Source organism: Dromaius novaehollandiae, chromosome 7 (assembly GCF_036370855.1).
Source record: "Dromaius novaehollandiae isolate bDroNov1 chromosome 7, bDroNov1.hap1, whole genome shotgun sequence".
In the NCBI taxonomy this organism is placed as follows: Eukaryota; Metazoa; Chordata; class Aves; order Casuariiformes; family Dromaiidae; genus Dromaius; species Dromaius novaehollandiae.
This window is the reverse complement of record NC_088104.1, coordinates 3,365,731-3,393,654: the sequence shown is the minus strand read 5'-3', so window position 1 is coordinate 3,393,654 and position 27,924 is coordinate 3,365,731. Positions and strand designations below refer to the sequence as shown.

Sequence of the window (27,924 nt, the reverse complement as noted above, 5' to 3'; positions counted from 1 at the left end):
ATATCGGTATCTCGGTAGATTAGTTAACTACTTGATTCTTTGAGGATGTAAAGTGTTACATATTCTTGTCTATTTATTTATTTATTTATATGCCCTTTTTTTTTTTTTTTTTTTTTTTTTTTTTTTTTTTTTTTTTTTTGCTAAGTGGGTGACAATGTGGTTGAGTCATTCAGATGACATTTAAATTAAAGGAAATATTCCTCTTTCTATTATGGTGCATTTTGTGAACACCATAAAAATATTTTCATTTATTTCGATGGATTTTCTTCATATTTTCACTTCTGACAAAAAGTTTTGCTGGTATCAGCTATGAAAATAATATCCACATAGTAAAAAATAACTCTTCTCTGATGTCCCAGGTCTATTCTACTCACAGTCTAAGGTTTTAGGGGTTATAAAGAACTTAAAGTTATTTCCTCAATCAGTTTTGCAGAAGGTTTATAAGTAATGTGGTATCATTTTGGAGTCCCTGAGTTTGGTGGTATAGAAATATTAGAGGACTCATGGTGGACTGACTTACCTTAGAACTGCTACCTTTCTTAGTTACAGTTTGTATTTTGCTATGTAGGGTTGTAATGTGAGAATTCCAGAAGAGCAGTAGCATAAAAATGCTTTTCTATTTTTTAAAAAAACCCATTCTAGTCTTACTAAGAATTAGAAATTTTTTTAATATCAGTTTTGTAATTTTTGATAAAGTTGTCAATATTATGATTAAATCACCAGAAAAAAAAGTTACTGTGATGTTCTCTTCGGGGCAGGGACTATGTCTTCCTATATATTTGTAAAATGCCTAGCATAATGGGATGCCCAGTCCTCAGCGGGGCCGTGGGCACCACTATAAAATTAAATAGTAACCAACAATGTTAAAGTTGATTTAAATGTTAAAAAAAAAAAGAGAGAGAGAATTCACAGTTAAGGTTGCAAATCTGGTTACCTGTCCGTAGTTTTCCCGCTGTATTCTGCACCAGCGTCATGCCATCCCGTGTGACCGCTGACAGGTAAGTTAAGGAAATCCATGGCTGTCGAAGCTTTTACTGCAAAAAACAGGCCACTGATTTAAGTCAAAACCTAACTGCGCCTTTAACATAGTCTTCAGTCACTTTATTCTCTCTGCTGTTTTTAACAGTACTAACTGAGCAACTTACATTCACATTTCAGAGTTCCCTAAGAAATATTAACCAGGTGGTTTAAGCTTGTTCTTAATTTACAAAATCCAAAATGTATAAACAGATAATTTAGGTCAAAACTCAGTGCAAGCAGAACTGAAACTGATCTCAGATAAACTCTAGAAAACATTCTGAGATTTCCAAAAAAAAAAAAGTTTCAGATTTCATATAATGCTCCCATTCGGAGGTTATAGCAGGAGCTGTTTGCCTCCCTGCTGCAAGGGTGTTGCCGTGGGAAGCGCTGCCCGAGTTTAGGCACAGCCGCGCATGGCAGGTCTGCAGCTACCCCGGGGCGCAAAGCCGGTGAAGCACCCGCGGACCTGAGCGGCAGCAGGGCACCCTTGCTTTGCACGTGGAAGCTGAGCACTGCAAAGCAGTGGCGAATCAGGCCTCCACAGTTCATTTCTCTGCCGAGTTTTACAATTGATTTATTTATTGGCTATGAACAATTAAATGGCTTTTTGGTTGCTTTAAAAAATCGCAGAGGTTTGATTTTGCTGGAAACGTCCCCCTCATTCTCTCTTTTCCCCCTTGAAAGCACATTCTGGAGAGATTTCATCTCTCATATTTTTACCTGCTGCGATATATGTATTTATCTATAATGCAATGCTATTTCAACAGAAGATAGGGGTTTAGGATTTAGAACAGAAAAAAATATATATATAATAGCTCTTCCTGGAAATTTTTATTCCAGAAGAGGTATGGGAAATGGGGAGGGTTTGATATACTGACTGTGGACTACACTTAATTTGGAGAAGACAGCTTCATTCCAGAATAAGAGTAACCATGTAGAGAACGATATAAAAAGCTGCCCCCCGTGTGTTTCCATTTGCAGGAAAGCACCAAGAAAGCACGTCAACGAACATGCATCCAGATAGGCTGTCAGGAGGCAAAGAAAAAAACCAGGCACATTTAGTATTAGCTGGCATTCTGAAATTCACAGGTAGAAATCGATACCAAAGACTGAAAGTTGGATCTCAGCCACAATCTCAGTCCATCTCTGAACAGCACTAAAACAATTACAGTAGCAGATGGGAGAGCAAAGTCTCTATCACAGCCACTTGCACATCAAGGTCCAGTGGTGCAAAGAACTTGCAGGTAAGTCCTGTTGGTGCTAATGATTTCAGTTATCTAACAATGTTAATCTTTATTAACCATTATTGAAACCAGCAATCATGTGGTGCTGTAAAAAATAAAAATAAATGTTCTTGCCCTGAGGAAATGTCCAGATAACAAAATTATACCTACAATACAGAGGAACAGAAGAATGATACCCCAGATTCAGGGAAGAATCGATGCGTTTGGTTTGAAAAAAAAAAGGTATATATAACTTTTACTCAGCTGATTCCTGCTTCACGTTTATTTGTAGAATGGGAACATATGCATGTATGTGTGTATAACCTGACACTGAGAGAAGCAGCAGCATGTGTGGCAAAAGCAAAGCCTGGAGCTAACGGAAAATTCCTTCCAATACCCCAATCAAGGGACCGAGTTTATAGAAAAGGTACTTGTTTAATCCTACTTCGGAAATTTCATTCTCGTTAAATCACAAGTGAATCAGACCTTTCTGAAGTAGAAGCAATTATTAATTTGTCATAGAACTTTTTTAGTTCCAGGAAAATAATTTGTTGCTTATCTCTCTCTTCCCTAGGAAGAAAGATTCATAAAACTCGCAAAAATTATTAGGGCTTGCCATTTTCTATTACCAATTGTAGAACCTGTTCCCTGCTTCTGAGGAAAAAGTGAGGATTTAACCTCCAAAAATAAGGGAAAGAGGTTTTTTATTCTATTATTAGTTTAATTAATTGTGACAGAAATGAGAAACAGTAGCTCCACGACTGAGTCCCGTAGATCGTAAGAGTTTCATACAAACAAAACAACAAACAGGACCTGCAATTCTTGCTCCCACTATTGCTGCAGAAAGACATCAACAAAACCAGCCCAAACGACCAAAATTACTGTGCTAGATACAAAGATGCCATCACAGTATTCAAAAATAGATACCAGAGTGGTATGCCTACTTAATTGCCTGTTTGATTTTTAAATAATTTTATTGTCTTGTGTCGAGAAAAAATACTTAGGGAGAAAGAAGATCTAGACACAGAAGGAGAGCCTGGAGCAACATTTTAACCCTGATTTGAGGGAAGCATGATGGCACACAGGTGACAAAACATATCTTGTCCAAATATGCAGGTAATTCTCACTATATGAAAAAGTACCCGTTTCCCATATATAAATGTGGAAGTATGTTAAGCTATGTAAAGGAGGCATGATTTTCTCTTGCGGTAAGGAATACTGCTGCCCTGCCGCCACCACCACCACCACCTCCAGCAGGTTTCTGCAAGTATTAAACTCTTCCAGGGCATGGGGAGGGGGGACAGCAATGGGAAGAACAGCTGTGAAGTGGAGAGATCTGGGACTTCACCAAAAAAGAAAAAATCCAGAACAACTTGGACCTGCTGTATAGGTGAAAAGTGTTTGATCTTTGGGGGGATTCAGGCAGGAAATGTGGTGAGAAAGAAAACAATGAACTATGGTTGAAATTATTTAAAGGAGGCAGAAATCTTTTTCAGCATCTTGCTTACGCTGTTACTGTCAATCTCATCCCAGAACAGCTGTTCATCGTTTCAGTTGCTAACAACATCCAGTCTTCTCCAGCCCGCTGTTCATTTTTCAGATAGTAAAAAATTTATTCTACAAAAAAGAAAGTGAACATAAATTAGAAAATAAAAGGTATTTGGCATTTTAGATAATGTCATGATAACCTTTCTATTAATTTGCTTTTTAGGTTATGAAGCAGGTTATTGGCTCTTAGGAGCCAGTTATTAAAGTCTCTAACATGTTCTTTTGATTATCAGGAATCTCGAGAAACAGTGATATAACAATCTCTGACATCCTCCTCTACTCTGTTTTTTAAATATAAAATTCTAACATTCCCATTCCAGAATAACTTTGCAAGGACTTTTTTGTGCACAGACAGGGCCTGATCATATATGTGATATTTAATACAGAAGTTGAACTGAAAGAAGAATAAACTATACAGAATAGAAAAGAGACTTTAAAATTTTCAAAAAAACTTCATGTCAAAAGGCCTATTATTAGACACCCGTACTTACAGTTTGTAGAGGCTGGTCCATCTAGTGAAGTCTTCAGGGTGTGACGTAGAGCAGTTCTCTGCCTGCATCTGTAGGGAGCAAGTTTGTCCACAGGTCATGAAAAGTTAGTTAAAAACAAGAAACAAAAAAAACCAGCCCTGCTAAGCAGAGTGACCCACCCACGGCTGGCCAGTCGGGTGTCAGGAGGGAGGTTACTCCGCAGCAAATCCCTTCTGTAGAGAAGCTCTATAGCGAAAGGTATTTAGACCCTTCAGCACGTGCTAAGCTAGTGGGATCAATTCTGTTGTGCTGTTTGATCCATTAGGCTGAGTTGTTAAACTGTTTGGAGAGAAAGGAAAGAAGGATGCACTAATACAGCAGGAGAGCCAGCAGGTCTACAGAAGCACCCTCTGCTGCTCTCAGACTAACAGATCAAGTGCCAGGAAAAAACTGATACTGCCTAAATCTTTGTAATTATTAACTTGGTTATGATAGTGTGGTTAAAATAGACAAATTTTAAGGATTACATTTAGACTAAAAAAAAAACAGTGCAAGTTTTAGTTAGGAGATTTATGAAAGTACAAGCATGCTGTTTGCAACCCTAAAATCTGCAACGCTGATATCAGAAACAGCAAAGCAGTAACTTTTACAGAAATCAGCCATTAGGTCCCCTTTTGGCCACCACTCTGACGTAAAGCTGCTGAATCCAGATGTATCTTCAGGCAGCTTTCTTGTTTGGACCAAGGTCAGCAAGAGGTGGGAAACGGCTGGTGAGAAGAGCTGGAAAGTCTCCCAGGCTTGATGGGAGAGCACTGAAGGTGATCTCATTTGTGTCCATACTGAGGTGCAATGAGTTTGTCACAGAATGAGATACGTGTAGGCGTGAAAACACATGCCCTAACTGAAGGTGACTATTGTTAAGATGCTTGGAATACTTGTGGAAGAGCTATTCTAAAGCCCAATAACGGTGCGAATTAAATCTTTATTGAGTATTTCTACTATATGCAGGTTTTGCTGAATTTTAGCATTTTTTGAGATAAATATGTATTTACATTTTAACACCAAAATATCTGCATTTGTGAGAATCAATCTACTTCACAAACAACAGAAATAATATTACGTAGATTCATGGATGAGAAAAGCAGCAAAGCATAATAAACAACAAATTATGAATTATTCAATGCAAATGTCAAGCTTTAGTAGAATGTAAATGTAAATCTTTTTTTGAAAGGCTAAGCGTTGCTATTAAGCAAGTCCATATGACACTACATCTGTTGGCTTTCTTTTACATTTATATCATTTTATTTTTATGTATGTTGGGTAAAAGATTTGGGAATTTCCACGTTAGAATTTTAATAACATAATTTCCCCAGCTTCTGTTGTCTATTGATTTAATGTTTGGTGAAGGTATGATTTTTCTGGTGGAAATTAAATCAGTAACCACTTCATTAACAATCAAAGCCATAAGTCAAGTGAAAATTCACTTTTGCAGAGAAGTTTTAGTGTGGAACTGAAGCCTCCACATACCGAACCCAAAAAGTCAGATAAATTTAACTAGCTGCCATTTTCAGAGCATCGCCTCCTGATCTGGCACATCTAGTGATCTTATACTGGACAGCTTTTTGAGTCACTCTGTAAAGATTTCTTCCACCTGTGCAATGAAAGCGCAGCCTGTTAAATTAGATCCTCAAATCTGAAACCACTGATGTCTCCACATTTTGATTTTGACTTCTATTTTTTTTGTTCACATAAGACAGTGGCAATTCAGTCTAATCTGCCCACTCTTATGTGTTTTTTTCACTTTAATACTATCATATTTATCTCCCAATAGTCAGACAAAGCCAGTTTAATTGCTTGCCAAATTGGGGAACGGTGAATTACTCTAGCAAAGCTCAGAGGTATCCATTACTCTAAAAACATACGAGAGGACTGTGCCGGGGGAATCCTATCTATTCCATATAATCAATCTGTCCAGGTATTTATATAGCTCTCATTACCATGTATGCCTCCAGGATCAGAGTTTGAGAATAATTGCCCATTGTCAGTTCAGGAAGCAACTTTGTCATATTCCTCCCCAAAAACTAAATATTTATGCAAGAAAATTAAAATTAATTACAGAATCTGTACAACAAGATGTTATCGCGTCTGTGCCCAAAACCGAGCTCCTCTTCCCCGTTCCTCGGCAGCCCCACAGCCCTGGCCCTGCTGAGCCGAACCGGGCCCCGGCAGAGCAGCTCGCGCGTGCCTGGCTCCCGTGCGCGGGTTCCCCTCCGCAGGGCCGCGGATCGGGGCGAGCCAGGATGTGCATCGCCCCGCAGAGGCTGCCGTCGCGTGAGGAGCTGGGTGTGCGGTTCAGGCCACGCAGTCTGAACCAGTGAGCTTATTCAGAGTGCGCATAATTAAAAATGTGCGTGGTCTTTGAGCCTAAATGCTTTTACTGCTGAAGAGGGTCATTTCATATTGAGTGATACGTAAATAAAAAACAGGCAAAGAAATCTTCTAACAAACCCCGGAGCATCTATGAATATTTTTAGTGATTTCTTGTGTTTTGCTAGCAAGAGGTTTAAGTTGAGCCAAACTCTAAAGGACATGAACGATGTGTTTCTATTAGTTCAAGTGGACACGTTGCCATCAACCATTTACAATGATCCTCTTATTAATTGTCTGATAAGGGTGACTTAAGTATCTAATAAAATAATGGAACAAATAGCAAGAGAATGAAGTGTATCGGGAGGATAATTGAACCTGCAGCAAAATGAACACAATTATTTACTAAATGGAAAAAAAAAAAGAAAGTAAGAGGTTTATTGATTTTGATCTTAGAACTTTTAGGGGATGAACATCTGGAAGATGCGAAGTATTTTTAAAAGAGCAAACGTATCTATTCTGTAAACCATTCAGAATACAGGAGATTCCTCAGCAACGTACATGAGTATAAGAAGTTGGGCCGGGCCAAGGAGGGGCCATTCCTATCCTGGGAGAAAAGGGGAAGAGAGAAAGCAGACAAGGGAGAAGGAGTGATGGGGGACAGCAGATGTGCGGCGCTGCTCCCCCCACCCAGACAAGGGTAGCACTTATGTTCCTGGGAGTGGCTGTTTCTTCCCAAAATAGCTCTTGCTCCCCCCCCCGCCCCAACTGCCTCCATAGCAGCGGCAGTGGCAGCAGCTGCAGGCCTGGCAGGAGCAGGCAGGCGTCGAGTCCAGGGCTGTTTTGCTCTTCCCAGCATCCTGCTGCCATAAGCTACTGCTTGCTCTGCCTACGTTTAAATCTGATTTCCTGGAAAGGATCAATGAATATTAATTAAAGGAGCTATAAACAGAACCTTGTGATTAAGACGTTCCCACTCCTGGAATGTGTTTGGTGGGAGCAGCCACAGGCAGAGGTAAATAACGATGGCTGCTGTATACATCCAAACGTATAGCGGTACATGTTTAGCCTCTGATTCTTGGGGCTTTGAAGTATATAGCGTGTAGTCCTGAAGTTCTCTGGGGGTAATCATTAAAACTTGGATAGTAGAATAGATACTAAATGATAATTGTTTCATCTAGCTGCCCCCAAAAGCAGGCTGTGCAAGAGCAGGTAGTGAAGAAAGCACATCTCATGATGCACAAAATCATCCGAGTACTAGCCCCAAGCTATCTGCTCTCTCTGCGGTAGTAGGTCAGTGGTCGACAGTCAGACCGCTTTGCCACTGCTCCCGCTTGCTGAAGGGTTGCCACCAAAGGGAGAAAAGATGCCTTTTGTGCTTTCTCCAGCCCTGCACTGTTCCGGATTTTACAGTAAGATCCAATTTTATCAATACATTTCTTACATCAGTATGAATCTCTCCAAGTCCAATTGTCGGGGCTTCATTCAAGTAATCTGACTGGGTCACACTCAGATTCTTCCTGTAACATCACTAATAATAATTACCTACAGCTCTGTAATATATTCTATATGTAAACTACATTAATATTGGAAATAAACCTTACACCAGACTCTGGAAATCCTTTTACTATCAGCCCACATAGGTTTTTTAACGATCTCTTAAAAGATAAAATGAGATTTCTTCTCCCTGAGAAATTTTGTGACTTAGGGGGCCTCTTAAATCAGAGGTTTATTTCAATTTTGTTCTACAATAAAACAAAGAAAAAAGTAATGCACACCAACTGATGAGCAGTTAACATTTGGTTCTATCTGCTTCTGGATTCAAAGAATGGGTAAAAAAATTTGAAGTTTACATTCCTCAGAAAAAGGCAAGGTAGAAAATGATTTCTTTTAAAACTTCTGATGTTAGCAAAAAAGTATCAGGACCCATTATTTTCAAGTAAATAAATGGAATCTAAGATTTTCTTGTTTGTCATTCTTAGAAATAACTGCTTTTAACTGATGTTGCACATTTGTCTTTTTTGTTTGAAATTTAAATGAATTCTTACTTAAGCCCTGTAGACAATAGCATCTATTCAATTTTTCAGTGATTTTAGAAAAGATTTTTATACTATTTTCTCATAGAGCATCTTCTAAAAAGCATATTAAAACCACAGTCTAGTCTACAAAGTAAACCAAGCTAAATTTATTCCTGTTCCCAACCACGCTTAGCAATAAAATTATTGCAGTAGTTACCTGCCTTTACTTCTGGGTCAGGACTTAATGGATGTGAATGGTCCACGAAAATTGAATTGGCATTCTGCAAAGGCTGCTCTACTTGGAAATGTGCTTCACTCTTTAGTGTCAATGACCTGCTTTTCATAACTGCAAGGCAATTCCCTCTTCCTGTGTCATTAGGAGAACTTGCAAGTTTTCTGCGCCACTGAAGGAAATTCATTTTTTAACCTGCATACATGCTTTTTCTTGTCAAGAAATCCACCAAGCAATACAGTGTGCATTATTTAGTCTATGCTTATTTGTTTGGTGCTAAGACAAAGAACATAATCTGAGTCTAAAAAACTACACATAAAAACAAATGACAAAACCTCTAACCCTGAAACATAGTGGTGCAAGGGTCTTCATGTAGTAAAGTCTTGGCCAGTGCTACTAACAGCGTTGTATAACTTTTAGAAGTTTTTAAGCTCTATCAAAATGCATTAGATTTTTTCTTACAGTCGTTCTGATTGGGATATCATTCCAGAGTAGAAGGCATTTTCTAATTTCAAACCTAAATTTGCTCAAACTTAGTATTCATCCATTTGTTCTTTTTCCCACCACAGTTGCTTAGCTTCTGTCTGGGTATTTATTCTCCAACACCTCTACAGACAGCAATCATACCTTCTCAGCTTTCACTTTGTTAGACGAAACAAGCCGTACACCTCTCATTTCTTTCTCATATGATAGTTTCTCTGCTCACTTATTCACCTTGGCAGCCCTTAGGTGCTTAAAGCAGGGTCAGCTAAAGCAGGTTGCTCAGGGCTGTGTCCAGTCAGGTTCTGAACATCTCCAAGGATGGAGACTCCACAACCTCTCTGGGCAACCTGCTCCAGCACTTGACCACCCTCACACTAAAGTTTTTTTCTTATGTTTAAGTAGAATTTTCTGTTTCACTTTGTGCCCACTGCTTCTTGTCCTGTCACCGGGCGTCCCATGAGAAGAGTCTGGCTCCATCTTCTTTACTCCCTTGCCATCAGGTATTTATATACACAGATAAGATCCGCCATGTATTTGTGTTTCCAGTATAAACAAAGGAGTCTAGCTATTCCACAGAACCCCATTACTGCAGCACTACAATGTCCCATCACAGTGCAGAGCTCACAGCTTCACCAGTTGCTGCTTCCAATTGTTCTTTCAACTCGTAGATTTTGGATCAGCATATTGCCTGGTGAGGCGGCCCGCGGGGAGCGGACTGAGTGTGCGCTCGGGCTCTCGGCAGCTGGCGTTGCTGAAGACAGAGGCTGCTGCGCTCTGGCTTCGCTGAGCTTTGTAAAGTTGCCCTGGACGACTGCAAAGGTGAGTTTGATATCACCCGTCCTGTTCAACCAGGGATTGAAGAAAATTTGCTCACTGGCGAAGTGGTCCAGCAGAATCGGGGCATCCTGCAACATCCCCAAGCTGGACTGGTGATCTGGAAGCAGACCGTTGCAAAGGAGAATGAGGCAAGTTAGTGTTTTCTTCCGTTTCTCTTTTTCAGTTGCTTCTTCACAGCTGCCTTTTTTAATTCTCTTTAGTTTGTGTAGTGGAGAAGTCCTAATCATCTTTAATTAGAGAGGTTTATAAACTATCGGGAAGAAGTATGATGTCCTAAGATGGTAGGACTCATAAAGGATAATTATTTAGTTCCATAAAAGAAATAAAAATACAATACAATACTTCAGTCTTCCTGCGTGTAAATGTGACAGTTCTGAATACAGCATTAAAAATATTGCCTAGATTGTTCTTCTGGTTTCCGGAGGACTTTACATCTGGCAGCAACATGCAGCATGTTACAGAACATTCTGGAAAAAACGAAAGTCTGTCAAAGCTCCGTCTTCTACGAGGATGTGATTTAGCAGAAATACACTATAGCCGACTGAGTGATGTTTTCTTCCACTACAGCAACTGGCTTCATGTTTCAAAACATGAACCAGTACAAATTATGTTTCTCCCATATATCCAGAGATGTCTTGCATTTATATTTCCTCTGATATTGAAGAAATATGTTTGGTTTTAATTCTTTCATGACAGCTGAAGCTCTTTCAGCCATGATTATTAAAGAATATTTGCACTAATTACCATCTCTGTTGTTTTAGAAAAATCTTCTTTTTTTCAATTTTGCAAGCATTTTGCCTCCCTTAAGCCCAGCACACGTTCTAAAGAACTCACTTAGAGATCCCAGCAACCTGAATTTGATCACTGCTTTTTTTCCCTCAGTTTTTCTATAGATTATCCTAGGCAGAAGTTCCACGGAAAATTACAGTCTTTAAGAAAGCTAATTGTTGCTGTAGCTATGATCTGTGTTATCTTATGCTTTTATTTCAGACAAATATACATTCACTCGCTCCGTCAGAATCGATGAGTGAGGGTATATATTGGGAAGTGGTGTGGGCTTGAAGTGGGATTTGCTTTGATATTTCTGTGAAAATCCATGTGATAGCTCACTGACTCATATAGCTGAAAATAGGTGGTGATATCAACCATAGAATTCTTTATAGATGTTTTTTTTCTTTTCTTGCTTAGTTAGCTGCTCTTCAAAAAATTCAGGTCATTATTCAAATTTGTGCTTAGATTAAAACTCTGGATAGCATCATTCTTACTCATTGATGAATCACACTGGAACAAATTTTGGTCCCACTGAACAAACTATGTGTTGGTTTAGTCATACAAGTCCGTTTAGCAAATCACTTGTCATGCTTAAATTAAGCACATGCTTAACGTAGTCACTTTTTGAATACATGCTGGAAAGTTTGCATACAAGATTTATATAAATTTATATAAAACTACAGAACTAAAATTTCTATCAAAGATACAGGCCCAGTCTTTATCCCCCAAATACACCAGTTCATCTTTTATTATTCAGACAGGAGTAACTGGAGTTACAACTATTCAGCATAACAGCTTTAACTGCTGAAAAATATGAATTGCAAGTAAAATGACCTATTCTAGGCTCTTTCATATTAAGTAAATGTATAGGCCTCTGTCATTTACTGTTTGTTGCCTGTTGCATTAATCTATACATAGATGTTTTTTAGCAGCACACTGAGGATAGGGGCCATCATGCTGAAGTACAAAAGCGTGAAGCCAGAGCTACAGAGAGCCTGCAAAGCCTAGTGCCAGCAGAAGGAGAGAGCAATTCTCAGGCAAACTCTTGCATACCCAACAAAAGCAAACTTAAGGAGCAAAAGGAGGAGAGAACAGTTTGTGGATTAGAATATGAAAGTTGAAAATAGATGGTATTAGCAACATACTTAAATGGACTGTTGGACATACTGAAATTAAACTTGTTTTGTTAAATCTATTTTTAAAATTCTTTTAAACATTGTTTTTTTGGAAGTGTTTGGTAACTAGCAAAAAAACACCCTGGGTGTGGTGATGCCACTTTGACTGCCTGCCAGTAACCACACCTATGGGGAGAAGAGTTTTCTCGGTATCCCCACATCCTGTGCTCTGTTACTACCGATACATAATTTACTTTCATGATTTTTTTTTTATGTTGCTTGCTCTTATCCCTATAAAAATATCAAATTTGCACAGAATGTTTTAAACTATCACCAAATGGCTGTTTATATTAACATGGCCATGCCTAGTCATGAATGAGGATAACAGGAATTTACCTGAAGATATGATTTAAAAAATAAACACATAAATTAGGTAATGTAAATAAAACCATTTCTAAAAATACATATCTCAGGACTGAGCACCTATGAAATTTTATTCAAAGGACGTGCAAAAACCAAGGTTACAACTTTTAGATTATAAATTGCATGGCAGACAGAAATGGGTTTTTGCTTCATACATCCATGACTATGGCTCCTAGGGTACTGGGTACACAAACACTAATGTTGAAAAGACTTCTTAAAATTTATTTTCTAACATATTAAAGGTACATCTAAAAGAGGAAAATATTTCAAACAATTTAATCTATTCAAAGTGTATCGTGAATGACAAAGTGTCCATAGGAATAGGACCAATGTAGAACCGTTAAACCCACTGAATTTAGAACCGTCAAATTTACCACTTTTGGAAATGAAACTGGCAGACCTCAGGATTATAGCTAAAAAAAGATACTTGAATACCAACGTCTTCAAAGTTACCACTGTTGGGTGGCCGAAAAAGAAGCATTTCTGTCTAATATGAGTAACAGGATCTTGGACAGTAAGAAAAGCTAGCATTATTGGCAGCCCTTTGAGGGGAAATATCATAGTTTCACAATTAATAACATAATTTTATAGAGAATAATATTGGGAGATCATTAATTCAGGAGATATTGGATGTCAAGTACCATGGATCTGGTATTTTGGCTAGTGTGAAGTAGATGTAAAGATTAATTGTACAACACCCAAGGGATGTTTAGCATACTATGTTAAGATCTAAGGGCCCCACAAATGGGATGGGGCTCCTTAGATGCTCCTTGTTACCTCAAAACACATCATGATCCATTGGAAAAAATGTCATCAAATCTTTTGATGCTGTAGTAGACAATGGTTCCATTCTTGTTCTGAGCTGGAGAAACTGAGAAACGCAAAAACTTTCACAGTGATTGTTAAGCCTTACAAAATATTTGCCTGCAGTGGAATGAATACCCGAGGAACTGTTCGTCAGAAAATTAATAATCCCAATAGTATGCAAAAGTTTATGATTTCTTTTTTGGTTGTATTGTCATATATAGAAACTATTCCCTTTATAACTGGTAATCACAGAAGAGCAAAACACATTATTTAAGAGGTACAAGCATGAAAAGCAAGCTGTATACAATAGAACCATAGTTTCCCAATTTAGAATACTTTAGTATGCTCCTGCTGACACGGGGTCACTGTTTTATTAATAAAGAATAATCTTTTGAGTTTGTCATTTAGATATCTGAAGTTAGAGTGAAAATCACAAGCCTGAAACTTATCAGCACCAAAAAAAAAAAGTATAAACAAGTCAACTAATACAAATATTGCTACAGGAATATGAAAGTCTCATTCTTCTCCAGAAAAGAGTATATTCACAGAAACTCGTGATGGTCAGGATTCTGGAGATTCTAGCCACATAACGCTTCAGTGCTGCTTCAGCATGGATTCTTACCACATGTCAACCACAGATGTTGCTGAAGCAAAATAAAACAGAAAACAAAAATGAAATGTTTAAAATAATGGCAAGAACTCTTTTAATGGCTGTTTCTTTGAGGAGAAGGTATGTTGTTTATTTCAACCGTACAGTGCTCATTGCATTCCTATACACAACTAGCATGTGTATGCAACCAGAGTGTAATTTGGAATTTGAATAATGCCAAATTTTCTGAACCACACCTGACAATCTGAAATTGCTGAGTGCTTGAATGAAGAGGATTAGCTAAAAATTAGAGGAAGCCTTAGAATCCTTCAAAACCAAAACAATAATTAATCTTTCTCTCTTCCTCTTCAAATTTGTCATATAAGAACATGAATTTTGTTAATGTTACTTGCTTGTCTGGGGGTTTTTTGTTATGTGTACTTTCTATTTCAAATCTTATTATTATGCATGTGTCTTTTAAAATGATAGTCTATTAAAAATCTAATAGGCCTAAATAGCCTTTGTTAAAAATAGATCATAAGAAAATTCTGTTTAAGCTTAGACAAGATCCATATTATCAGAGTTTTCAAGTAGAAAGTTAAGATTTTGTGCATCAAAAAATATCACAAAGTTGATAAAAAGCCTCTGTGGAAACATTTTTATTGTATTTTTCACTTTTCTAAAAGAAATTAGGGAAATGCATGGACTAAATTATTAACTGGTTTGATCTTTATGGTTGATTTCTTGTTGATACAATTCTGTTTTGAAAGGCCTCTGAAAAATGCATAACTATGGTCCTGGACTGTCTTTTGCTGCTTTGATATTAGTTGGGCCCATGCTAATAGGAAGAACAAAAAAAAGTAGCTAAATCATCAAAGGTAAAGCCACTTGAAATAGACTGCACAAGCTATTTTACAAATTATGAGCCACAGATCCCAATCCCTGGAGATCATTCAACCCTAGCGACTTTTGAAAAAAATTTTTACTCCTATAGAAAGATCATAGTTGCAAGATGATCTACAAGTTGATCATCTCACAACTAGTTTGATTTTGCAGGGATGAGGGGCTGGAGAAAGAAGAGAAGCTTCAGCTTTCAATGTAAAGCTAATGTATATTGAGTCTTTAAAACAAGATGTGTACCCCCATTTTTTCAAGTTTCATTTTCAGGATTTTTTTGATAGAAACATCCCTTCTAGTCCCATTTGTCAACATGAAACACATGTAATCTGTGAGAGTCTGGGCAGCAAATTTTTCTTCTGCATTGCAATATGGTACAGCACAGAATTGATGGGAGCCCTGGAAATCATGCTACCATTCATTATGCTTCCCACAATTTTCAGACACAGAATACTCACGGATATTACGGCAGCATGCTAGGAACGAGGAATGGCAGCATGCTTTCTCGTCTTTCATCAACAAGTTTCATATGAGAGCCCTTTAGACTGATGCAATCAACCTGTTACTTCCATTTTTGAATCATAGACTAAGTCAGGTTGGAAGGGACTTCGGAGGTCATCCGGTCCAACCCCCACTCCAAGCAGGGCCAACTCTGAAGTTACATTAAGTTGCTCCAAACTTTGTGCAGTGGGTTTTTAAATATCTCCAATGATAGAGATTCCCCGGCTCCTCTGGGAAACTGTTTCAGTGTTCAAACCAACCTCTTTGTAATTTTTTTCCTTAATCGGAATTCTGTTGTTGCCACTCGTAACTGTTCCCCTCATCCTTTTATAGTGCACCTCCAAGAAAAGCCTGAGTTTTAGATAGCAATTAGATCCCTTGATGGCCTTTTCTTCTCCAGACAGAACAACCTCAGTTCTCTTAGACTCTCCTCATACATCACATGCTCCAGAACAACCTCAGTTCTCTTAGACTCTCCTCATACATCACATGCTCCAGCCCCCTAACCATCTTGGCAGTGCTTGGCAGGACTTGCTCCAGTTTGTCAAAGTCTTTCTTCTACTGCAGAGCCCAAAAACTGCACACAGTTCTCCAGACAGAATATCAAACTGCAGAATACAAGGGAAGAATCACTTTTATACTTTGTTTATACCCAAATGCACACACGCTCAGTCTTTCAATTTACTGTCTAACAAACTAAGAGAAGAGTTTGCTCCTCCAGTTTCACTCACATGATGTCTGCATGATGAGTCTGAACCAAAGTGGGATTTTCCACGCCTCCTTTTTCTAGAAGAGGGACCATGGAGGATCTGACACGACTATCAGCAGATCCATGTAGTAGCTCAGCAGCTATTTCTGGAGGGACAACAGGAGGCCTGGCATAGCAGAAGGATTATTCCTTAAATAGTATTGCAGGTATTCAAGTTCCGGGAAGCTATGCGCTAGCTGCATTTCATCTTGTCCCACTCAACCGAAGTATCTCTGACCTGGAGCTTATGTGACTTAGCTCACCTTACTATATTTCAACATTTAGCTTGTGGCTAATGGGAAAAGGGGAGTTACGATACACAGTTGGTATCTAAACTTTGCAGATGATGAGTTAAAGCTGCTAGGCTCACAGAGATATTCCTGGAGACACATTGCTCCTGTTTCTGCATTAAAATATTTCCCCTAGGACATAGCTCATGGCTGGAAGAGTGGAACCATCTGGTCCCTTCATCCATTCAATATTCTCTCTTATAAGGTTCATAAATACAAGATTTCCTGCCAAAATTAATTTCTCAAGGGAAAGACAGCCACCAGAGAAGCCATTTTAAAGCAACAAGAAAGGGCTTATTGAGTTCCCATAAATGTGCAACTTTCCTAACAGACCCCATAACTATTGGTTCTAAAGTTGCAGGGACAATGTGGCTCGGACAAAATACATTGATAGGTATATTAATTTCAATGACTGCCATCCCATTCTGAGAATAAAACTTTTTTTCATTGGTGGTGATTTTAAGTATCAAATTGTTGTTTCTGTGTTGTTCTTCCACTTGCACAGTGCTATGTTTCTTATTCTTTTGTTAACAGCAATTTAGAATAACTGTTTTGTTTTGTTTTCCAAATTATTTTTTTCCTTGTTTTGCCATATGGTATTATATTTTATTGGAAGGTGCTAAAACAGTATAGGAAAAGCTTGAGAATGCTCTCATAAATTTGGGAAGCTGCTAATTTCAATAAGCTAGAGGTTTTAGACAAAGAATTTGCTATTGGATTAAATCTACGTATTTGTTTTTCCACTTTGACAGTAATATACTTTTTCCTGCTAGAACCACTATATGAACTTTTTAAAGGCTCAGTGTTGAATGTAACAAGAAATTTACTAGAGATTGTTTTGTTTTATGGGTCACTACGGGTCAGTGGTGGACATTACTCTGTGTGCATTTATTATTATTTACATTTTGAGTACTAGCTGTTGTTCATCAAGTTCCTTGAGTGGGTAACATCTCAGAAGAATAGACATACTAACTGCAAAAAAAGTTTGTTTATATTTCCTATGCCAGTTATTATAATAGAGTACTCTTTGGTAGTTAAGGCAAGAGGAGGAGACATCTCTAGCTTCACCATATTTTGCTTTTAAGGAGCGTTTAAATCTGTCAGTCTTTTCTGATCAAAGAAAATCCCATGTTGCATTATAATTTCAACTGAGAGGAAAAAAGCATAGTAGTTTAGAAATATATTTTGGATAATTTTACAGGTTGGGATTACTGCTCCTTGCAACTTCTATGCTCTATGGGTCATTTTCCTTTAAAGGATTAACCTGTTGCTGTGGACTTCAAGGAAAGCCCACAAAAATATCTGTGTTTAAAATCAAGAAAGAACTGTGCAAAGAAATTCATTAGTAAACAACCACTGAAAACAGGAGAAAAAAATGGAAGGGAATAATTTGGGCTCCTGAAAACTGTAACTATTGCACTGATATTTTTTTCAGTTGAAGATTTATAGTAAAATTCTGATGTCATTGTTTACTTTATATAATGGCAGTATTTCCCATTTCTGTATTTCTCCTTTGTTTCTAAGAATAATTAGTGATATTATCTATGTATTCACTGAAATATTACAAAATCCAGCTATTGTTTAGTGTCTTACAAGACTTTTGCTATACGTGTTTTCATTGTAGGAAATGGTACATGAGCATATATGTAGGAAAATTTGCAAAGTGAAAAAGCTGGAGTCCGGATTTTTACTCTCATAGGCATTATTCAGGATTAGAAATTTCAGGGTTAGAAATTCTTGCCATGCCTGCAATATTGCTTGATTTTTCTATGAACAAATGCATAAGGTATTGCAGAAATGTTACTAGAGCCTTCAAGGTTTCGGTTGCGTAGAGCAAAGCTTGTCAGAATCCTGTCTCACACTGAATTGCCATGCCTCGCTGCACCACAGTGTAGATAGAAAGTGAAACAGTTGCAATTGGTTTTCTAGTGCTGATTAACAATGCCTGCACACTCACTCTAGAAATTTTTTCATGTGGTTTGCTGTTTCTGTTCTTTTCTTATTTTCAGCTCTTTTCTGCTGTTCCTGTTCTTTTGTGCACTGACTCTTCTGACTTGTTGGTTGCCATGCAAGCATCACTAGTATTTACCTTATAACAAAAGAAATTTTTTATGAAAACAAACACCACTTATTTTTACTAATCAATTTTCTCTACACACTGAAAAATAATATGAATGGTTTACCTGAAAATAAAAGACTAAATAGAATAACCTGCTTTTTTCAAACAGTGATAATTACTCTACAAACTCTTCACTGATGACCTGTGCTGGCAGCAAGATATTTGCAATGCCCCACTGCCAGTGGAAGAAGTGTTCTGTGTGGAAGCAGTGTCCTAGCCCACCTCAAATCAGGTAGCACTGAAGTGTCAAAAATTACAGCATTTCAGCTCGCAATTCTCTAACAGAAATAACGCTACTGATGCATTTACCTGCTTGCCATAGGTACATGGTTGCTGTGTAATTGCTACTCAGACTTGCCAAAGTGAATACATGCACAGACATGTGTCCTGTCTATGAGCTAACTTCAAGATATTTCTGAACTGATCAATGAACAGTGATCAATAGCAATTTGGAAGAGGAAATACTGTATCAGATTTACTATGCTTGACATCTGCATAGTAAAAGTATCTTTTTTACATTATTTTCTTAACCTCTTTTGCAAAGGACTACAGAAATTTGAAGCTTCAATACATTTATAAATCTGTGTTCATTGCATAAATTATCACGGAAAACTAAAAACTTTGTGTGCATCTTTCATAATAAGTGTGAATTTATTCGCTGAGGGTATACTACAAAGAGTATTGCCACTGCACTATTCATTGTCAGCTTAACACTTCCACTTTCCTTTTGACTTTTTTTAGAATCTAGCTAATATTTTTGTTTCTTAATGTACAGCAACTTCATTGAGTGACACAATTGTATTTTTTCTCTGATTGTTCTCAGGTCTCATTTTCCATTATGGTTGAAGAGCAGAGCACACAATGACACTATTCTGATTACATACAATATTAAACCTCCCTCTAATCAGTGGTACAGTAAAATAAAACTGCAATCTTTCTCCCTAGGGAAAAGCCTCCAGACCACAAGTCACAACAGAGATTTGGGCAGGGGAATCACTGCAAAGAGCAGGAGCTGGGTTATTTCTACAAAGTGGCGATCATCTACAGAAGTGGAACTCACTCTCATGAAGTGGCCTTTTGAAAGCACTGGTTAAAGGATACCTTGCCATCCTGTTATTGCCCAAGCCCGGCAAGCCATAACAGAAAGCATGGGTGGCCTGCACTGCTGAGGACAGCTGATGAGACCCAGAACTGGTGGTAAGCGCTAGAGCAATTCTCTTCAGAGGAACAGAGTGATGCAGAGAGATCACCAGGGCAGGCAGCAAGGAGCTCCTGTTGGTATGTGGAGGAAGAGCAACCAGGAGCATCTCACTGCTCTAGCAGTGGACCTGTTTGCTATCCCAGCTGCAGAGAAGCACTAAATATATTTTCTTTTTTAAGAGATCAGAGAAGGACATAAGAGACTGAGAAGGAAAAAAAAAAGAGATGATGGTGTATACACTAAAGGGCAAATATACTATTGCTAGTATAAAAGCAAATATAATGTGGGCCTTTGTACTGATACGGTAGTGTTTTCTGTCCTGCTTCATCTCTGAAAAGGAAAACAAGCGACACTACAGAAGGGACAGTTTTGCTGGTATAACAGCATTTACACTAGAGGCTTTCTTCCAGCATAGCTCTAAAAGCCATGGTTGTACCCTTTCCTGCTCGGTCTGAATTCACGGTGTCCATAGGCTACATCAGTAGCCAGACTGTGTCACTGTGATTTGCCCAGGCACCCTGATGTCAGGCTGGCTGCAAACAATCTGGCTTTCATCGAGCTCCCGTCAGGCCTTTCTGCCACAGTGGAGAACAGGTAGGTGACACAGGCAAAGGTGTCTTTCTATGGCTTGACACCTAGGTGCAAGCTGCATCATAGTTCCAATTTTCACTGTATTGAATCATTGAATATTACTTTCTCACTGGCAAGGACTGCTAGTTTGGCTCAGTCTGAAGCAAATGGTATCAGTCTTGGAAGAAATAGGCAGGCAGAAGAAAAGTTGCCATTTTTAAGCAGGAAGAAAAACTGTTTTATCTGCGCCACTGATCCAGGAGATGGCAAGTTTCAGGATTATTTAGGTAAGGATGTGGCTTTTAGGTTATTTATAAAAGTTATGCTTTGTGTATTTCCTGATTTCTTCTTTTTACAGATGCCTGAAAATATATTTTTAGAAAGCAGGCCCACTTCCACCCTTATGTTAAAATTCAGCAGAATTATGAAGCTTTTAAGAGGAAAGGGAGTATCACTTAGTGCTGGAGCAGAATTTTTCAGTCTATTTCATTTTAGGAACATTCCTTCATCTTGGGTTCTGAGATCTGAATAAAAATTATAACAGTTTTTAAAAATCCATGATTCCTGTTTTATTGGCAAGCCTTACAAAAGCATTGATGTACTTGGAGAGAGGCAGTTGTGTGGAAGATTCTGTTTTTGTTTGTTTTTTTAACATGAGTTGGGGAGCTCCCAGCTCCTAAAAATAGACTGATTTAAAAAAAAAAACCCAAAAAATTATCTTGCATTTCCCTCCTGAGCTGTGAGATATTAGGATAAATTTGTATATATTTACAAACTTAGTTTTCAAGTTTTTCTCTGTTAGTTTCTTCTCAATGAAAATTGGGTAAATCTCTCTCTTTTTAAGGCCAAATGTTATTTTCCAAAATTTGATGGTATACTTGATGCTATATACTGCGTACTTATTATGCACCAATTATAACAGTAGCTTTCTAGTTCCAGTCATAACCATTGTTCTCCTCTTTGCTTTTCACTCCATTGTATAGTTGCCTTTTTCCTGGTGATGAAATAAGTTAAAATGCAATATTTACATGAGTCATACGTCCCTCGTGAGTAGTGAAAGCTGCACTGCTATTCAGAATGACCAGGAAGAGAATAGCCCATGCCACTCTAGCACATCATATGGTTTTGTTTAGTGTGAGAGGCTTTTCTTTTTTTTGGTTGAGAGGGGAAGGAGAAAAATTGGTTGTTTATTTTAAGGGAAATAATAAAAATCTATCCTGAGATTTTCCTAATATACAGGAGGGGGTTGGTATTTATTTTTTTCAGTGTTACCACCTTATGTTCATTTTCATATATGGTACTTAATGACATAGAAAAAGCTGTTACTTTAGGGCCATTAGCCAGTCTTCCAAACCTGCATGTGAGTAACTTAAAGAGCTGACTTAAGTGATTTCCCTTTACACTTTCACTGAAATATCTGCAAGATTACACCATATGATATCAATGATGCTGCACTAGAATCTCCTACAAAGTCATATATCAAAAGAACTATCAATTCCTTCAACGCTTATCATTTTCAAGATTAAATGATAACAAATGGGTTCAAAATGCTTTTGATAAATTTTTTAATGTTTACCATTTTCAGTGGGCTTATCTCCTGAGACACGGTGATTTCTGTAATCTGAATACATGCATGATATCTGAGCTATGACTACCCTTATTATTACATACTCTCTGGGGGAAAATAGAGCTGTTTTAGAACAACCTTTTGTTTTCTAATGCATCGTTTTTGCCTCATATTCTCATATTTGCCTCATATTGCATACCCCTCCTTACATATTTTAAACATCAGTCTTACATTCCTGTGTTTCTGAGCTGCACTCTTAAAGGTGGCTAATGGTTTTACTTCATGCTCTATGTGTACTCAGTAAAAGTATTTAACTATGTGAGAGAGATTAATATAAATGTGTATGCACTTCCACAGTGATGAAGAACAAATTTCAGCCTACAAGGTAAAAACTTAATGTCTTTATAAGCATGTAAAATGACCTTTCTTAAAATGAAAACTTTTGCTACCTTAGCTTTTGATATCCATTGGGCAAACTAGTTGTTCCAGTCTGTGTAGTCTGTGTCATTTAAGGAAGTAGTGTGTCACATAAGTGCAGAGGTTTATGGAATATAATTCTAAGACAAATTCGTTTCATTTCATAATTGTACCACTGTTAACTTGTTGAATGGTGTAATAAAACAGCACAGTAAAGAGTGGATTTTTGACTAGGAATCCAAAATTATATACAATAGGAAACAGCTGTACCAGGTTCCTTTAAAGAATTGGTGACCTGTCCAATACCTTCGGTAACCTTTAGATATAAAGCATACTTTCCTGCCAATTTAAACCTATTTCTTGACATAGATATTCTTGGTATAAGACTCCTAAATCAGGAGCATCCTGCCGCTTCCTAGATCAGGAATCTTTCATCGTTTGACCTTCCTGCTATAATTCTGGGAATCAAGCTATTTTCATAGTTGCCTTTTTATTAGTTTTACGTGGTGCCTATTGCTATTGGACTCAAGGTTTTAACTTAATTTTCAACCTTCTAATTTTCATTCAGTGCTTTAAATCTAACAGCCTCCCAAGGAGCTATTCCATAGTAGATTTCAGGTTTTGGCTGATGGGCTTTGGTGACCTGAAAGAGGAAAATGTGCAGGCAGCCAGTCCCCTAAACCCTTTGAATAAATTTGTAATAGCAATGGTTTGGAACAGCTGATATATTTAACTGCGAACATTAGCCACTAAGCATGCTTAGTAGCTACTTTGATCAAGCTCTTTTTCCTGACAAAACCCCCTTTGAAATGAATAGGACAGAGGTTCCTTTCACTTCAATAGGAGTTTTCAGAAATAGGGAGAAAGAAGGACTTCATAACCTTTAAAAAGACTCCTAGTCCATTCATGTATCTCCTAGAATGCTCAGCACTTTTCCCTGTGCTGAAGTTACTCAGCCAGCCTCCTGACTACATTTAGGCTCTCTTCTAGTGAAGCTCTGCTTAAGCATGAGATCAAAAATCTCTTATAATGAGGCTGCTGCTTCTGCTACCAAGACAGGAACCCTGAATACACAATAGTTGTGTCAATGACATTGGAAACATTTGGTTTCTGAGCATAGAATCATCATCATTACTCTCATCTTATCTTCAAACCTTCATGCAGTATATATTTGGCATGTTGCAGAAGACTAACATTCAAAGATAATTCTTTTATACACTTTGTATCTAGATGATTATTTCTGTGCATTTACAGTCAAGTCATTAGCATCCTAAAATTCTAGTGAACTTTTAATACAATACAATTAATTAAAGTTTCAAACACCCCACAAGGCTGAACTGCTGGCTTTTTCAGAGGCCATTAGCCACTTCTGGAATCTGTACTTCTATACTGTCCATGCAGCTTTTTATACTTCTTTCCACCTTGTACTTATAAGGAAACAGCACATATAAAACAAAGAACTATTAAATGCTTACGATACGTCATACTGCAGTAAAGCACACTGAGAATTCTTAACATAATTGTCCATAAACAATGCTTCTGCTTCAAGTAAGATTAATACAGTGAGCCGTAAATTATTAGCAAGAAAAAGAAACAGAAAAAAACTTGCAAAAAGACCTCCAGATACGATCCAGTCTTTAACCAACTACAGTGTGACCAAGCATTCCTTGTGTTAAACATCGTTATAGAGAAACAGAAACAAAAAGCAAGGATGTGCTGTGTTAGAGCTAACAAAGCACTATAGCCTGTATCTAAGATAGGATACATACTTTTCCTACTGTATTATAACTGTATCCTAGAAGTTCTATGCCATTATATATTATTGTCTATCATATTGTTAACTGTATACTTACAATAAAATGGGTATCTTCTACCACATAGACCAACAGTCTGGGAAATCTGAAAAATAATAATGGCCAGAGTAAATATTACTATACTTGCTGTGAGCCAAACCATCAGTTCTTCCTGGATTTCTTCTTCATCCTGACTCTAACAGATTTCCATAGATACATGCGTTCAAACAAAATCTGGTATTTTTGGTCCATCCAGCATACAAGTGTGTATATTCAATTGCATTATTTTACACAGAAAACATGAAGACAATTCAAAATTCAACTACTGAACAAATGATTTTGTTTGAGACGTTGTTTCCTTGATTTGTGCATCGAAAGTAAGCTATTTTATCTATAGGTCAAGTACAGCTGGCAATTATTTCTACAGCTGAAATTCTTCAGAAAATCTGTAATATTCTACAAGATGAAGAGATAAAAGTATGTACTAAAAAGATGTATGGCTCTGGTTTAAAGCTAAATTATGTAAAGTATTAATGTAAGTTGAAACTTTAGTTTTACTCATGTTCTCAGCTATGTGCAATGGCTTTTTTTACTATATAAAAAAACCTCAGTATACTACAGCACATCTTTTCTTTTTTTAAAAAGTGCATTGTGTACAAAAATAAAATAATGGGATGAGTTTAGGGCCAAGAGCCACCTTGAGGGTAAATATGCTACATTTTTTTTCTGTTTTGGTTTAAGCAGTGAAAAAGGAACAAAATATGCACACAAAAGGAGTAAGGTTATTAGTATCTATGGTTCAATTGTACTAACTGAAAAAGCAAAAAAAAAAAAAATCTTATGGCAGTGTATAAAATGCCTCTTTCTTGCTAGAAGGGAAGCAGAAAGAGGAAAGCCCTTCTGGTCATTTAACTACTTGAGGAAGTACTTCAGGAGGAACTGCAGGTCCCATGCAGCTAGGCTAATATTTTAAAGTGCATGTTATTTGTAGAGCAAGCTGCAACTATGTAACTGACAAGTAAGGAATCTATAGAATGGGTGTTTATACAGAAAATTCACAAACCATGAACTGAAAATGCATGTTATTTACTGACACTGTAGTTTATGTACTGACACTTCTACTTTCTCAGCCACAGGTGGTGGGACTATATTGCTATATGGACCTGAGAGGCTGAACAAGATGCACAGCTTTCCCCTCAGGAAGAGGCTGTAGTTGAATTTGACTGAAGATCTGAATATTGATCTTTCAGTGCTGTATAGTAAGACTGAAAATCCAAAGCTCACGCAGAAGCGCATTGCAATTACTCTGAAAAATGGCAACCCTCTGCTGCTACCAAGCAACTGTGAACCAATCTGGGGATATCAAATCAATTCTGGGTGGTGGAAATTTGGCTGCTTCTGAAATGGTGCTTAACTAAACTACAAATTCTAAGCTGTAAATTACACAACTTCAAGTGTTTGTGCAAACAGAAACATTGTTGGAAGCAGTTGTCAAAAATTAATCAAATCACTACTGCAGAAAGAAGTTCAGAACCTGAATCTCTGTGCAGTAATTCCCATAACAGAATTGCTCCTGATTCACAGTAATGGGAGATTGACAGGTCTTGCTGTAGATCTCCTTGCCTGGCTTGTATACCCAGCGCACAGGCAAGTTCTGCATGTTTTCTACTGTTAGCACATGGCATAACTCTTGAAATATGCTCCAAATTTTCAGCTGATGAATAGTGCAGCTGCCCATCTCCTACACAGTTTGAGCAGCTATTAGCACATAAGGTTGGTACTTAGCTCTCTGAATTGGTTTATGATATGCTTCTGCATGAAGGGTGTTAATTATAATCCAAGGATTGTCTCTTTATGAATAAAAATATTTTAAGGAAATTATAAATAAGGGCAGTGTATCACAATTTTGTTCTCTGTTCCTCTTCCCCTTTTAATGCTTCATTTGTCCATATGACTATTATTGAGCAGTAATCTGATGCTTTCATAGAAGTAGCTAATATAATTTCAAGATCTTTCCCAAGCTAATGCAGGTCTATGGGTTATGTAGGTAAAGTTATTGTTGTTTCTTTTTTCCACTTGTGCATTATTGCATTTGTTCCATCTCCCTTATTCCTCTCTCTAGTTGATGCAATTCTTTATTCTTCATTTTGTAAATCTTGTGTTTATCATGAACAATAGTTGCACTTACTATATAAAACTATATAAATAACAAATGCATCAGGTAACTAATAACAAACTCCAAACCACTCTGCAATTCAGAGATTGAACGTACTTAGCCTTTTTTTTTAATCAAAAAATGGAGTGTTAAATAACAGTTAGCATTGAGGTCCAAAAGTTAACATGGTCAAGTTTTATTTGACTAACAGTTCAAGTTAGTTCCAGAGACAGAAGATTGTACTGACATCTCCTGTAAGAGCTCCATGGAAGAGATAAGGAAAAGCAGCTGACCTGATCTCAAGATAATATGCAAATGATGAGGTATTTGAAGCACTAAAGCCCTTTTACAAAAGGCTTTGCAGACTAAAGTCAATACACTGAAAGATGTGGGAAGCTCTGGAATGGTAGAGGGCTGTGGCCTTGTTCACATGTGTAGCTCAGGATTATTCTTTATATGGGTTGAGGGTACTCTCCCTCTGAAAGTTGGGTGCCTTGTTCTTGCTTAGCTTAGTATACTTTGAAAGTAGGCTAAACCAAATAGGAACAAGGCACTTTTAAGTAGAAGAATGCAAGCACACACAATACACAGCTATCCTTAAGTAACTCCAGATAGCGACAAAACTTTAGTACAAAATTTCATACGTGTGAAATTTTGTACCTGCATTCTGCAGTATATGGAATTTCTGCCCCTTTTCAGGCTAAGTCCATGTAAAGAGCAATACAGGAAATGACTCCTTAAAAAAAAAGGAAAGAATCCTGGGCAGGTATGAGCTTATTTCTGCACTGTTAGTTTGTGACATAACTGAAGTCTGTGGCCTCTACCCTATCTTGTTTTGCACAGCACACACTTCTAACTCAAGCAATGCTTAAACGGTGAGCAATGCTGCCTTACACGGATGTGTTGAAGTCCAAAAGGTAGCAAGGGAGCTCTGAGTACAGGGGACTGTGTGATTCTGCATAGCTGAAGCGCTGTTTCACAGCATGAACGCTGTCTTCTCAAACAAGGCAAGTCTGAGGGCAGCTATGTACCATCAAGTTAACTTATGTCAACCTAAGTGAATTCTCTTCACCATTCGTTTTTATTGCTAAAATTTGTTTTAATCCCCAAATAACCAATGAGCCTGAATAATCCCAAATAAAAATACAAAGAAGGATAAAGACTTTCAGTTTCACTGCCAGCAAAATTTGCTACGGCTGCACTCTGACAGGTGTCAAGAGCCGCTGCTGGGAGGCGACAATCCGCCTGAATAGGCTGAAGCACCTGAGACCACCTCGGACAGGGAGGTAACTTCATCCCAGTGAGGAGCAGTTGGGAATAGGCTTAAAATGCGTGATGTGAGTAGGGGACTGTACGGTGTGTCTCACGCCATCCCGGTGTCAGGCCGTTTCCGGACGAGCCTCTCCTTCTGGCTGATCGCTTCGGGCACAAAACACCTGAGGTGCCAGCGGGGAGAGGCGCGAGTTACCTGGCCGAGGCGGCGGCCTCCAGCCCCGGGGCTTGAGCTTGAGGGAGGCGAGCGCAGCTGCTCTGTGGTGAAGGAGCGCGGTTTAACGGCCCTAACGGCCGCAACGGCCGGCGCGCGCGGCGCCCGACCGCCTCTGGCGGCGCGCTCTACCCCTCCGCCCGAGGGGGGGGGGGGCGGCGGGTCCCCCCCCCGCACCCAGCCCCCGGCTCGGCAGCAGCGGCGCCGCCGTCCCGGCCCGCCTCAATCGCCCTCCCCTCACGGCGCCTCCGCCGCCGCCCGCCTCGGGCTGCGCGCG

The 27,924-nt window shown here is 38.3% G+C and overlaps 2 long non-coding RNA genes across 3 annotated transcripts; both read right to left on the bottom strand.

Moving 5' to 3' along the window:
* Positions 1 to 734: 734 nt before the first annotated feature.
* On the bottom strand, positions 735 to 27,882 carry LOC135328826 (uncharacterized). 2 transcript variants are annotated; one of them, XR_010389892.1, is made up of 5 exons: positions 27,630 to 27,882; positions 24,067 to 24,112; positions 4,283 to 4,350; positions 3,752 to 3,860; positions 735 to 1,034 (listed from the first exon to the last, which is right to left on the bottom strand). It is a non-coding gene; the product is annotated as an uncharacterized LOC135328826 (long non-coding RNA). The 2 variants fall into 2 exon arrangements; XR_010389891.1 differs by lacking the exon at positions 735 to 1,034 and having other exon boundaries at positions 2,877 to 3,860.
* Positions 12,561 to 16,712, bottom strand: LOC135328827 (uncharacterized). Its single transcript, XR_010389893.1, has 3 exons — positions 16,033 to 16,712; positions 15,259 to 15,909; positions 12,561 to 13,958 (listed from the first exon to the last, which is right to left on the bottom strand). It is a non-coding gene; the product is annotated as an uncharacterized LOC135328827 (long non-coding RNA).
* Positions 27,883 to 27,924: the final 42 nt, after the last annotated feature.